The sequence below is a fragment of the Eretmochelys imbricata genome, chromosome 14 (genome assembly GCF_965152235.1).
Source record: "Eretmochelys imbricata isolate rEreImb1 chromosome 14, rEreImb1.hap1, whole genome shotgun sequence".
NCBI lineage: Eukaryota > Metazoa > Chordata > Testudines > Cheloniidae > Eretmochelys > Eretmochelys imbricata.
The window spans coordinates 7,395,025-7,409,830 of NC_135585.1; positions in this window are offsets into that span (position 1 = coordinate 7,395,025).

A 14,806-nucleotide genomic window follows, 5' to 3' on the forward strand; every position below is an offset into this window, starting at 1 on the left:
TAAACACAAAGGGCCAGGTCGCAACCCCTTTCCCCAGGCTGCCAGAGGAAGAGAACTTCAGAAAGTTCCAGTGTCCTGTGCAGGAATGGTGAGATCCAAGGCCTGGTCTCTGTAGTGAGCACAGGGTACAGTGTACCCCAGTTATTAGCATTACTCATCATTAGGGCTCCGTGTCTGTCCCAGAGGTTGTGGAAGTCAAAGATTCTGTGACTTTCTGCGACCTCTGTGACTTCTGCAGCAGCCAGCGGCTGACCACAGGGCTGCCCAAGCAGCTGGCTCCAGCATCAGTTGCTCAGGTGGCCTTGGGGACAGCCACACTGGCCGCTGCTCGGGCAACCGGGGGCAGCCACTCCCCAGGGACCATCCACAGCTGAGGCTGCTGGCCCTGGCCTCCCCAGCAGTGCCTCCCCCTTGGGGTGCCCCTCCCCAAGATTTAGTCCAGGGTATTTATAGTATAAGTCAAGGGCAGGTCATGGGCTGTGAATTTTTGTTTATTGGCCGTGACTTGTCCATGACTTTTACTGAAGATACCTGTGACTAAATCGTAGCCTTACTCATCATAACTCTTTCTAGTTACTGTTCCAGCCTGTTTTAGGAGCATTGTAGATAGCAAAGATATTTATGGGAGAGGTGTCCCATCAGGAGCCTAAATAGCATACCCAACCTGAAAATGAGAACTGGGAAAGGGGGAGGGAGAACTGAACTGTGATGTGACAGTTCCTGCTATCTATGAACTTTTCACAAGAATGTCTGAGTTTCTATAATCTGTGTCTCCTTCTCAATGGTCACTATATTACAGAGTGTGCTATGCCTCCGACCCTTCCAGTCTTTCTTGGCGTGCACTTCTCTTAGTGATAGGCCCTGGCCCTCCATTTTGCTCAAGGGGAGCCCCACAACTGTGATACTGGGTCCCTGACTTCAGCACCTCTGTTTCTCACCATTGCTTCTTCATCAGGTCCAAAAGAGCTTGGAACCGCATTGGAGAATTCCCCTTCTGGGAGCTATGCAACCAGCAAGTGTTTGCAGTGACACAGACAGCCTTTTCAAAACAAGACATTATTAATCAGTGGGAATGCAGTGCTCAGGGATATTGGGTTAAAATGGTAAAGAAATGTCAAACCACATAACCAAGCCAAGGGAAGCAGGCAGGTTAGATGAAAGTTAAGCGGGTCCCTCTTTGCACTGGCCTGAAAGACAAACGGTATGCCTGCAGCAAGTCTCCCTGAATCTCCCAATCCGGGAGATCATGTTCCTTATAAAAGACCCTTCACACCTATGTCCTTTGTTTCAAGTACCAGTCACACTTTTCACATATGTTGCCCCAACCCCCAGTTCATATAGAGGAGAGGTTGTGGGCAATTGCCTACCCGTATTCCAAAAAGTCCCATTAGCCAGTCATCATTAAAAGTTAATGGTCTGGTCTTTGGTCTTCATTCTATCTCTAAGGCAACGTTAGTCATATGTTGACAATTTGTGATACTTCATTCATGTCAACCCAGACATGTCTCAGTGACCCACATCCAGTCCATGAAACACTTAGGAGAGTGTCTCTGGAAGGAAATTAATCCCTCATGACCAAGTTGGTAGCAATATGAAAGTGCTTGTGTAAAAGAGTTATATATTGACAAATATATGGACATTTCCCTTGTTCTATACAATAATTAAAAATAAACTCACTCAATTCTGTACCAATTAGGACTAGTCCCATTTTCTAAGCATCAGCCATCATTTAATACATAGCTTGACACCAATTGGTCCAAATTTGTAGATTAACTATCTTCAACTTCTGCAGCTAGGCAAAAGTCAAGTCGTGCAAAAGTCAAGTCGTGCTTGTTCAGTGAAGATCTCTTTCATTTCTTGGGTGAGTGTTTAAACCAAACATGCAGTAACTAGCACTGACCTGACAATTTTTTACTTCATTGGTGACATACAAATAGGGTCTGTCTATTTCATAAGTGGCACTAAAGGAAATGTTCTCATTAGCAGCATAATATAGGGGCAAATTCTGCTCTGGGTTACACCACTGTCATTCCAGAGTGGTCTTGTTGAAGTTATTCCACCCTTCCAGTGGTGTAAGTCACTCCAGAATTTATTAGTTCAGCCTTACATCACTTCAGGCAGCCTCTGTTCAACCAAAAGTGTAGAACCAAAGAGACCAATTATTTTACCCTTTGGCCTGTGGTGTAAAGGGGCTGTAAAAACAGCGCAGGCAACCACTGGTGTCAAGAGATTCCCTGGGTGGCATAGAGCTCGCACAATAATGTTATGGTGCTTGCAAGCATGAGGCTGTTCTATTCTGCACTGTGGCCAGACCCACAGTATGGGGAGGCACAGAGCCACTTTTCTCCCTTCCTCCTCTACCCTGTAATAACTCTATAAAGCAGTGAGATGTGAAAGGATGAGAACAGAAAGATACAAGGACAATGGAAGAGGAGAGAGAGAGAGAGAGAGGAAGAGGAGAGAGAGAAAGCACTTGTTTGGGTTTGCGGGTGGAGAAGCACCACATCAGCTCTAAACTTGCCTCTTCTTTGCCCCTCAGACAAGACTAAAAACCTGACAACATGCTCAAGATTCCCTTCATGGTTCGGCACCTGCTCCCAATGATGTCAGCGGGATATATTCCATTGATTTCAATGAGAGCAGCATCTAGCCCTACCTGTATGTATTGTATCATGCTACAGCCTTGTTAGCACACTGAACCAATACAGGGATCAGATCTGGCCAGCAAGTTCTCCAAGGAAAACACAGTGCTGCAGGAATGCACTTTACAGTTGCAGTTTTGGCTTTTGACATCATTGGTTCGGCACCTGCTCCCAATGATGTCAGCGGGATATATTCCATTGATTTCAATGAGAGCAGCATCTAGCCCTACCTGTATGTATTGTATCATGCTACAGCCTTGTTAGCACACTGAACCAATACAGGGATCAGATCTGGCCAGCAAGTTCTCCAAGGAAAACACAGTGCTGCAGGAATGCACTTTACAGTTGCAGTTTTGGCTTTTGACCACTTTGTGGACCAGTGGCACCTGACATATTGGTTTTTGTCCGAGTTTCTAGATCACCTAGAAAAAGGGTTCGATTGGCAAATAAAAGCACTGGAAAAAACAGAGATGCAAAGTGTCAGTCGCTCTCAGAACTGATACATGTAACTATTTGCTCATCTTCACCTTGACATAGGGAGATGATTTCACTTGAACATTGATATCTCGGTTCTCTCTCTCCCCAATAAATAGATAGCTAGACTTTATATTACTAGGATTTAGTGCTGCTCTTTTATTAAATTTCTTTGTGCCAGAATTGTTAGTTTTTGTTTTTCCCCAGGAACAATTGTTTTTGAATTTTTTATGTTGGCTACTTGTTAAATTTTAAGATACTGCCCACAGCTGACTTGGCAAATGGCCAAAATATCACAACAGCATCCAGCTTGCAGTACATTTACTCACTGTTATTCTTTGTTTTTCCCAAAATGGGTGGATTATTATTTTAAAAATCAGTAGCTGAGTTGTTGTTTGACTTATTCACCCAAGTTAAGAACATCAGCAAAAGTCCATGTGTCAGAAGGCAGCCTATAATCATTGCTATTTGGCTGTGTCAGAAGCCTCTCTTAGTATCAGCAGCTAAGTCTATGTAGATGGAAGCCGTTGATTTAAGATCTCTGTTAGCCTCTGGGTATTATCTGTTATATTATTTCTGGGCACAACTCCAGAGTAATCTAGGTGAATAAATCTGCCCTCTGTATCATTCAGTCTCTGTGCTTCTGACAAAGCACAGTGATATCAAAGACCTGATTCTGCTCTCCCTCTAGGCCAGGGCCTGATCCCAGACCCGCAGAAGTCAATGGAAGCCTTTCCAGTGGCTTCCTCTGAGTTTTGGATCTGCCTCATACAGCGCGTCTACACAAGTGTGCTCCATTAACTTTAATGGTATTACTCCTTATTTACAATCGATGTGAGATGAGAAACATGCCCCAAATCTTTATGATCAACACAAATAGAAATGTAATTGTGATTTTTGTCTTGTGTCTTAACCTCATTTTAAATGTTTTTGAGAAACCAGTGTAAGATCTCTGGGCCAGATCTTCAGCTGGTTTAGACTGGCATGACTCCACTGACTTCAGTGAAGCTACACTGTTTTATACCAGCTGAAGATATGGATCTACGCAATTAGATCATGTTCCCTGAGTGACTTACCATGTGAGATTTACCCAGGCAAGCAGTCACCTGGATGGATAACCTTGGGGAAAAAAGCATATGAAACCTCTTCGGCTGCAGGCATTTCATAGTAGTCCAATTTGCAGGAGCAAAAGTCCACAGAATCAACTCATTAAGGATCTAAGGAGAATATGCTTAGTGCTCTGAAGAAGGCTTATTTCTAACCCAAATTTTCTCATAAGGCAAAATTGCAGAACAATTCCAAAGTTTCATATTATTTCTTCTCCCCCTCCCACCTCCAGAATGTGACGGAGGTTACCAAGGAGGGACCTCAGTCCATTAAGACTTCAGATCTCCTCTTTTCCTATAGGCACAAGGTCCACCAGTGAAATCCCATGGCTCATTTTCCTCTGGCCCTTTCAGCCTTACATGCTCTGAATGTCTGGGGTCACTGAAGTTTTTTGCTAGTCCTTAAGCTTTCATGAAACCTGGCTCCATATCTGGTGAGGCATTGCCTGAAGGTCTCAGTTGGTGAACGCAAAGCACTCCCGGAATCTGTCCTCCTGAAATCAAGCTTCAGATTCACCAATGTCATTATCGACACCAGGAACAGGTTGTCATAGTTCAGGAAATCTAATACAACTTCTGAGTCATGTGTGAGATCATGAACCCTGTCTGTGTCTTTATTAAGCTGCAAACTCCATTTCCAATGTGACACTTGTTTGCCTTCACTGTTGTCCTTTTACCTCCATGTTGGTCAGGAATTCCAAGTAGCAGTCAAGGGCTAACAACAGAGTCATTACATCTGGATGGTCCTCTGTTCAAAAAGAAGCACTATAGACAATAGGCTGCCTCCTACTCATGAGAACTAATTTATCAGGTAAGCAATTGCCTGGCAATTAAGTCAGTTGGTAGGGTCTGTGGTCACCTGTTGAGGCTGATCACAGAGTCACCTGACAGAGTGTTAAAGAATATGTAAAGAAAGACCAGGCATTCCATATTTTGGATAAGAAGCCATGTGCAGGAAGGCAGAGTGGAAAAGAAGGATCCTGGACACCTTGGAGGACTCTAGCCAATATCCAAGGAACTCTCCAGAGATCTGTTCCTTGGGGCCTGTGGTTCTCAGTCATTGCTTCTCTGGCCTATAGAGTCTCTCCCTCTGCTCAGGGGTTTTGCTGCCCTCCTCCTTGGGGCCTGTGGCTGTCAATTCTGGGAGTTTCTCTCAATTGGGAGAGCTTCTTTATCTATGAGCACTTCCCTGTAGTTGTGCCCTGGTGGTCTTTTATCAGGCCCAGGTGCTTATGATTCAATTATCGGCCAAGACAGACTCCTTAAATTAACTTGTTATGGGTAGTCTGGGCCCACTCCCAGACTTCAGTTAAGTGAATTCAGAGCTAAATGGAGAACAGATCTGAATTGTAATAGTACAAATAAAATACAGAAAACTCTTATCTATTAACATCCATGATGGAGGCAAAACTGAAGACAGCAAGATTGTACTGGGCTCCATATCAGATGACAAAAAGCTGGCACAAATACCACTGGCAGATAAAGAACTCTCTGAAGTGCTGGCAATTCAGCACTATCAGTTCAAATGAAAATCATGTTATAAAAAACCATCTAAGTAAGTTCAAACATTTAACTGACTGAAAATTTATCAAGTCCGATTAGAAAATAAACTGGTCTCTTATCAAGCAGCTAACAGACCATCCATACCAGGGAGGGAGGAAAGCTTATTTAAAAATAAATGGATACTGGTGATATTTTCCTGTATTTAAAAAATGGCATTTTCCTGAAATGAAGCCAGGTAATGGAAACACAGATAAGATTGCCTCCAAATAAAGAAACACTCTTCTTTCCATCAGCATATCTGATTCTGATCATTTGAGAGGTATTTGAACACCAGAGACTAATTTGGCCTGCTCTAATTTATTTCAAAAAATTTCCTAGCAGACTGCTATTCTTGGTAGGTGTTAGACCTTCTTTCATAAGCTGAAATTCTTCTACTGGGGAAACTATGAAAGTTCTAAATCAACCTCTCACTTAAGGAGATTGAAAAAGTGATCTCAGAACTGAAACCTTAATAAAGCACCAAGTCCTGGTGGATGTGCCAATGACTCTTAAAAACAGATAATATTGCTGCTTGACTGTTTTAATATTTCCCCTTTGGAAAGGCTTTTGGGTGAATTTCTTTGAATTTTGTGCACAACAGAAATTCTTTTTTTTAATGCAATTAAGAGTTTTAGTAGGTGATTTTAGCGCAAATGATGAGAGTGAAAGGTTAATTTGACTTGAGTCAGGCGTGCTACTGGAAAGTCATGGTGCTATGCAAGCTCACACGATGTAGTTCATATCTGTTCAGTACAGTAGAACCTCAGAGTTATGAACACCAGAGTTATGAACTGACCAGTCAGCCACACACCTCATTTGGAACCAGAAATATGCAATCAGGCAGCAGCAGAGACAAAAATAAATAAATAAATAAATATAGTGCAGTATTGTGTCAAACATAAACTATTAAAAAATTAAGGGAAAGCAGCATTTTTCTTCTGCACAGTAAAGTTTCAAAGCTTTATTAAGTCAATGTTCAGCTGTAAACTTTTGAAAGAACGACCATGTTTTGTTCAGAGTTATGAACATTTCAGAGTTACGAACAACCTCCATTCCCAAGGTGTTTATAACTCTGAGGTTCTATTGTATTCCATTACTAGATTATTGCTGAACAACCTCATAATTGTGCCTAGCAGCATGGTACTGTTGTAGTGTGGACAAAGGGGGAGTAGGAAGCTATGCCAGTAAACTCATTCCAGTTTGTAACAATCACAAATCTATCATTTCAGTCTAGTTGTGGTGGTAGAGTTTTTTGTGCTGTTCAATCAAAACTATATAAGCAGATTTAATTCCAGGTTGCCTCAGAAGTGCGTGGGTGTTTTTGGAGGAGGTGCAGATTTGAGGTCCACTTCAGACACCTTTGATTACTGAGGAAGAGAGGGTATGTTCCTTCCTTAGAACTATGATGTTCAGAGATCAATCTAGAGCCAGATTTTCAAAAAAAGCTCTGGACCAGATTTTGAAAAGCTCATAAATGGAGTCAGATTTTCAAAAGACCTCCGATCCTATTGAGGCACTAGAGCCAATTTTCAAAAGTGCTCAGCACATAACATGTATTAAGTCTTTCTGAAAATCCAGTCAATTATTTTGATACCTAAATGGGAACAAAGGTCTTCTGAAAATATAACCCACTTGTTGGTTCTCAGCCTTTCTGAAAATTCTGACCCTTATGTCTAACCCATCTCACCACCTAACCACGTTTGCTGTAATTTTGCATATAAATAAAATGTTTTGAAAAAGATGTGTGATGTACTATAGGTCTGTTATCTTATCCAGACTTTGTTCACAGTACATATAGATGCTAAAATGCTGTCAACATTTTAGCAAACAGAATGTACAGTAATAATATTCTGCAGTAGTTCTGATTTTGACAAGAATAGTTGTCAGCAAGATTATTGTAAATTTAGTTTTTCGGGCTGCACAGTACAGAAAAAAAGCAGACATAAGCACTTTGGGAAGAGCAGGTGATGATATATGCTGGTATGTGCACGCTAGTCATAATATGTAAAACTACTCAGAATTCACGTGTGTATTTTTGCTGGTAGATTATTTTACTTTATATTTTCTTTGCATTTATGGAAATGGACTAATTTTTCGACTAATTTCTGCAATAAACAGAATCCTTTTAGTTTACATGGACACTAGCAGAAAATCAGGCTGAATAAGAGTCTACTGGATGGAAATACAGAAAAAATCTATGTTGTAAGATCCAGGATAGGTGCAAAACTAAAATAAATATAGCTCTTGGCTTATAAAAGGTGCCACAGTACTTCTGGAACAAAATCAGTTGGCAAGTGACTATGAGACATCCTCTTTTTTGCTTATTAGAAGATGTGTCTAAAATGTATGCTTTTCAAATTATGCTCATGTTTTCTGGAAAAAAATTATTTTAAAGACATATTTTATGTGGGAAGAAAGTCTGTAGCTTGGAGCACTGTGTTTTATTTTCTGGTAAATGGCAATTATTGTTTGCTAAAGTTTCTTCGAAGGCTGAGTGGTAGGGATATTTCCTTTGTTATGATGCACATTAACCTACTAACTATTTCTCAGGTTTAATCCATAATACTATACATTTATTCAAAAGACAGAAATAGTTTCGAAGGTTTTCAGGATATTTATTTCTGTTCTCCAGGAACCTCAAGATATGGTAGGGGCAGGAATGCCAGAAATGGCTTTTTAAAGTTGAAAATACTCCAACAGGGAAAAAAACTTATTTCAAAACTTAAATTTAGCAAAGTTATAGCATCACTAATCAGCTAAAGATCTTTATGTAAAGAAAGCTTTGAGGTCACAGTAAATAGAAGTAATAAATGATTCAGCTTCTAGATAGGCAGAAAACTGATAGTCAATCATTTTCACTGTGATATTAATGATGATGAGGACCACTCAGTCATGAACCTAGTTTAGGGCAGCAATGTCTCTCTCACGCTTTCTCTCCACAGAACAAGTGTGTGCATGTGTTGGCTAAGGACTTAGTAGACACCTTGTGCTCATTTTCTAATTTGCCACTTCATGATTTGGTTGCAGTGTTATTGTAGCTGTGTTGGCCCCACAATCTTAGAGAGACAAGGAGGGTGAGGTAATGTTTTTTATTGGACCAACATCTGTTGGTGAAATAGGCAAGCTACATGGAGCTCTTCTTCAGGTTTCTGATTTATAACTTTGGACCAGTCAGTTAGGGCAACTGCAGTTGCCCTAATCCAGATTTAAGTGGCCCAGTTTTCCTACTGAGTGAAGACAGTGCTAGTTGTGCACCTCTTAAACAGGATTTACGGATCTAACTTTAAGCATCCAGATTTGGAAATGTAATTTGTCATGAACCAGGGGCTCAGTTTCCTCATCTGTAAAATGGGAATAATATTTTCCTATGTACCACGGGTCCTGTGTGTGGCTTACGCATCAAAGGATGAGATTCACCCAAGTGCAGAAGGTCAACATAAGGCAGCATGTTGTAATTCCCACTGAAGTCTTCCAAAAAGGATGTAAAGGGGATTTAATGGATACATATGTCTCAGGCTGCCCCTGTGTATCTTTATGATGGTGTATTTCTACTGAAGTCAGTAGAATTACACTAGCATAAGTCTACAGCGATGGAGTGGTGAATTAGGCCCAGGATGTGAACTGCAGCCTAAGGTTTGTAAAGAATTTTGAGATCCTTGAATGAAAGCAGCAAAAGGAGTGCACAGTAGATTTTTTTTTAATATTATTCCATTAAGCCAGAAGAGTTTTCACCTTTCATTTTAACCTACCCATATTTAAAATACAAAACTAAGTTTCTTAAATAAATAGGGTAACCCCTGTTTTGTGGTTCTGCATTCCTCTCCTCCCCCTTTTGATTCTTCTAAAACAAATATTTTAAGACTGCATTTGTCCATCCAGACCCCTGTCATGTCCATTATTTGTGTTTCCATGAGTATAAACAGTTGTGTAGGCCAGATAAAGGAGGATCATGTGGTCACAGCTGGAAATGGCACTGGGTCTAATTCAATAACCATGCAGCATTTTTCCTACATCTTCTTATCTGCAGTATAATGGTAGCACAGGAAGTGAAACAATGCACTCTAGATATTTGCAAAACCGCCACTGATTTCATTTTTGTCATGTACTTCTTCTCCAGAATAAACAAAAAGACATACAACTGGCACAAGCTTTTATCTGAAAATTAACACATTCAGCTGTTAAAAGTGATCATTTGAACTATAATTTATTTAATGTCTGTTTATACATTATAGTTGTAGGGCAAAATCCTGCTCACTTATGCATGCAAAAGTGCTACTGCTTTCAACAGATTTGTGTAAATAAGGCAAATAGGATTTCATGCCTGATTCTGCTGATGTTGAATTTAGTGGAAAGTTTTCACTTACTTTGGTGTGAAGAAAAAAAAAATCAGGTCCTTGGCCTATATATAGTACACTGAATATTCTTCTGCTACAGTTACAAGAGCAGCTGAATGCTAGCGAGACACTCAGTTTTAATGCTGCTGCTTTACAGCAAACACACAATATAAAATGCATAGTCTCTCCTTGCATGTGTAAATAGAGCATGCCATTAAGCACGTGTTAAGCTTTAGAGAGAAGGCTTCAAAATAGCAGTGAGATGACTTCGTAACCTGTTCTGAACAGGTCTTCAAGGAGTCCCAGTAGAGAGCATCTAAGCCCCTGTAACTGCCAACAGAGCCTATGCTAAAGATCTCTAGGTACCTTAACATCTTAACAAACCTAACTAAAAACCAAATGAGAAAGCATCAAAATTATACAACAAATTAAAAAAACCTACAGCCAAACCCACCATATCCCATCCAATTATGTACCAAACTTAAAGTCACGAAGACTCCCTTTCTTTTCTTCTTCCTAGTTTTCTTCTTTAATTCATTTCACATGCTTTGATATAATGTAATTTTCCATGTAAACTGATAAATTAGTTTGGTTTCATTACTTCAGGGAAAGTTACACTTACTCTATGGATGCAAGGTCACATGCCAGATTAGGAACAATAGGAAAATTTGACAAGGGAAGACCTAGGCCCAGATTTTTAAAGGTATTTAGTTACTGCTGTGCTCAGCAATGCCGAATTGATTTCAGAGCCTAAATCGTATTTCCAAAAGGGATGTAGGCACTTACAAGCCAAAATCCCAAAAATGATATTTAGGCTTCTAAATCAGTTATACACTGTAATGCCGAGTACATCAACACCTAACTACCTTTATAAATCTGGTCTCTTACCTATTATTTGCAGAAAAGTCTAGATAAACTGTTTTATAAAAGTCTAGATAAACTGATAAAGGTAATTAAATGTTTAGCTGAAGATAAAACTTCCAGAAAAAAGGTGATGGATTTGCTGTGCTGTTCCTACAATGAAATACGGTATTAACATTAAATGTACAAAAGACTGTTAGATGTCTATTCCCCTTCTTCTCATTTCTTCATATTCTGGCCTCAACTTTTATCAGGCTTTCTTCTCTCTGAATCTAGTTTTTTATTGTTACAGTATACATTAAGGCAAGGTATTTAAACAAGTGAGTAGGCCCATGGGATTCAGCAAGGTATTTAAACGAGTAGTCCCATGACAAACCTCACAGGGACTGCTGTCAGTGAGCAATCTTTAAACATATTTTAAAACCTAAAGAAGTTTCTCAACAAAAGCTTCACTGACCTGCATGGAAGGGTGGAAGAATCTTTCAGGTTATTTAACACAAACAAACAAACCCATATCTTAAAAGAACACTGTACATAAATGTTAGGAACCCTGGAAATTCCAAGATAAGATTAAAATTTACGATAAATAAACAAGAAAAAAGGAATATTTAAATACACAACTAATAGCTACCCATGAACCTCAGCTTTGCCCCTGTAGTGCCACGAACTAGGTACAGTACAATAAGAGTATGCGCCTGATTGCAAGAGGTTCAGAGTACTTGCAGATCCCTGCTTCTACACATGGAAGGCGTGTTCACCAATTCAGAAAATCAGGCCCTACTGCATTAATATTTTTGTGGTCATTAATGAGATAATTTTAGGTAATGGATTAAAAAATTATCCCCAGTTTCTGGTTGTCAAGATTCATGCATTTGTTTACTTTCTCGTCTGTTTGTATTTTTCTAGTGGTGGTGTTTTGCTTCATAAAGTGGAACCTTAACTTGGAATTTCAGAGCTTTCTAAAGCTTGTAGTTTTGGAGAAAGATATAACTTCCTCTTATTTCAGTTTATTTATTTTTTTGCCAGAGGTAACTAGAAGATTCTTTCAATCTTAACTCCACATAACTAAAGTATCTGCCTGAGAATATATATTACACATATTTGTAAATGTTTATATATACCTGTATTGGACTGGGATAATACATATTACACACATTCACAAAAATATATATATGCACGTACATGAAAGACTCAGAAGCATTTGTACACAGTATAAATATGATTTAGGTCTTTGGCATTGATCGGGTGTTTGATATATGCTATGTGCACACATATGGGTGTAGATGTGCCTTGTGAGTGTGCACAGAGGTGCTCTATTGGGAATATTTGAGGGTCCAGGTATTTTGGGTGTGTTTGCGTACGTTATATTTGGAGCTGTGTGTTGTGCAGGGTTTTTGTTGTGCGTTGGGGTGTTGTATTGCTTGATTGTGTGGTGTATTTGTTAGGAGCATTATCAGAGGTGTCCTGCTGTGTGTTAAGCATATTGTAGGGAGGTGTTGTGTTGTGTGGTGCACTGTGGGTATATGGTGGGTGCTGGCTGCACTCTATATATGTGTTTGTTACATGATTGATGGTGTGTGCACTGTGTATGTTCTTGTTCTAAGAGGTAGTAGGTCCCATCTGCACCGTGTGTTTGTTGGGTGTGTGTGTTTTAGTGGAGGTGGGGTCATGGGTTGTGAGAGGCAGCAGATACTGGCTGCACTCTGTGTTTGTTGTAGTAGTGAGGATAGTGTGTGTAATATAGTGTGTATATGTACTTTAGTAGAAGTGGGCGTTCTGTGTGATGAAAGGCAGCAAGTACTGGATGTACTCTGTGTATGTGTTTACTGTGTGTGTGTTGTGTGTGGTTAGAAGCAGGTTCCACCTGCAGTCTATGTGTTTGTTGTAGCAGTGAGGGGTTATGGGTGTGTATCTGTGGGTGGTGGTGGTGGTGATGTGGGGTATTGTAGTGTGGGGCACATTGTCAGTTGCACTGTTTGCTGTGTGGGTTAGTGATGGATGGTTATATGTGCGTGGTGAGAGGTAGCAAACACTGGCTGTACTGTTTTTTGTACGCATATGTTTTGTGGTGGGGAGGTTGTGGGTGTGAGGTGGTGGAGGAAGTTGTGATGTGCGGTACCAATTGCACTCTGTGTGTATATTTGTGTGTTGTGCTGGTGATGGGGTATTGTGTGGTTGCACTTTGTATATGTTGTGTGTTGTAGTGGTAGGGGGCTCTGTGCATAATGGATGCAGGTGGGTGATAGGGGTTTGTGGTATTGTGCAGTATGAGTGTGTGGTGCCAGCTGCACACTCTGTGTACCTTTATTGTGGTGTTGTGTGTGATGCATTGGGGGGGATAGTGTAATGTAGGGTGTTTGGTGCCAGTTGCACTCTGTGTATATGTTTGTTGTATGTTGTAGGGTGGGGTGGATTGTGCATCTGGATATGTGTGTGTGTGTGTGTGAGAGGTTGGATGACAGTGCAGTTGGTACCATGTATATTTGTTGTGTGTTGTGGCGGAGTGAATTTTGGGTGTGGAGGTGTGTGTGTGTGTGGTGCGACTTGCATTTTGTATTGTGTAATTGTGGGGGGGATTTGTGCGTCAGTTGTAATGGGGGAGATTTGTGTGTGTGTGTTGTCTAATAAGGTGTGTGGTGCCAGTTGCACTGGGTGTGTCGTAGTCGGGGAGGCTGTTGATGGTGTGTGTTGTATAGTAGGGTTCAGTTGCTCTGTTTGTGTTGTAGTGGGGGAGGGGATTGGTGTGTGTCTTGTGGAGGAAGGAGTTGTATGTGTTGTGTAGTGGGATGTGTGGTGTCAGGTGTATTATGTGTGTTGTAGTGGGGAGGTGGTTGGTTGTGTGTTGTGCCAGTGGTGTGTGTGGTGCCAGTTGCACTGTGTGTTGTGGTGGGGCAGGTGATTGTGTAGGGGGAGGTAGGGCTGTGGTAGTGGTGGGGAAGGGCTGCGCAGGGGGGAGTGTGGTCGGTGGACGCTGGCAATGGGGGGAGGGGGCTGTATGAGTGGGAAGGGCTGTGCAGTGTAGGAAGGGCTGTGTGTGGGAAGAAGGGCTGCCTGGTGTGTGTGTGTGATGGGGAAGGGCTATGCAGTGGGGAGGAAAGGGTTGCATGGTAGGGGTGTGGGGGAGGGCTGTGTATCAGGGAGGGGGAAGTGTGTGGGAAGGGCTGTATATTGGGGGAAGGGCTGTGCAGCGTGGGGAGGGAAGGGTTGCAGGAGGTGTGTGTGTGGGAAGGACTGTGTATTAGGAAGGGGTGTGCAGAAAGGGGCAGTATGTGGGGGGAAGGGCTGCGCAGTGGGGAGGGAAGGGTTGGATGGGGGAGGGTTGTGTATTAGGGAGGGGGCAGTGTGTGGGGGGGAGAAGGAGTGTGCAGAAGGGGGTAGTGTGGGGGGGAAGGAGGAGACAGTGTGTTGGGGAAAGGAGTGTGCAGAGGGGGCAGTGTGTGTGTGTGTGGAATCGCTGTGTGGTGGGGGAAGGACTGTGTTTTAGGGAGGGGCAGCATGTGGGGGGAAGGCGTGTGCAGAGGGGGCAGGGTGTGAGGGAAATCGCTGTGGGGAGCGGGAAGGGCAGTGTATTAGGGAGGGGGGAAAGGGCTGTCACGGGCTCTGTGTGTGTGTGTGTGTGTGCGGGACGAGGACTGGCCGCGCACCGCTCCCCGCCGGGCCCGGGCCGGCCCGGACCTGCCCCGCCGCCCTTGCGGCCGCCCAGAGCCGGCGAGCCGGGCCCCGCGCACAGGCGGAGCCGCCGGGCCGGGATCCTCCCCCCGCCCCCGACGCGCGGCTCGCACGTCAGGAGCCGGAGCCGGAGGCAGCGCCCAGCCCCGCCGCTGCCACAGGCTCGGCGGTTGCCGGA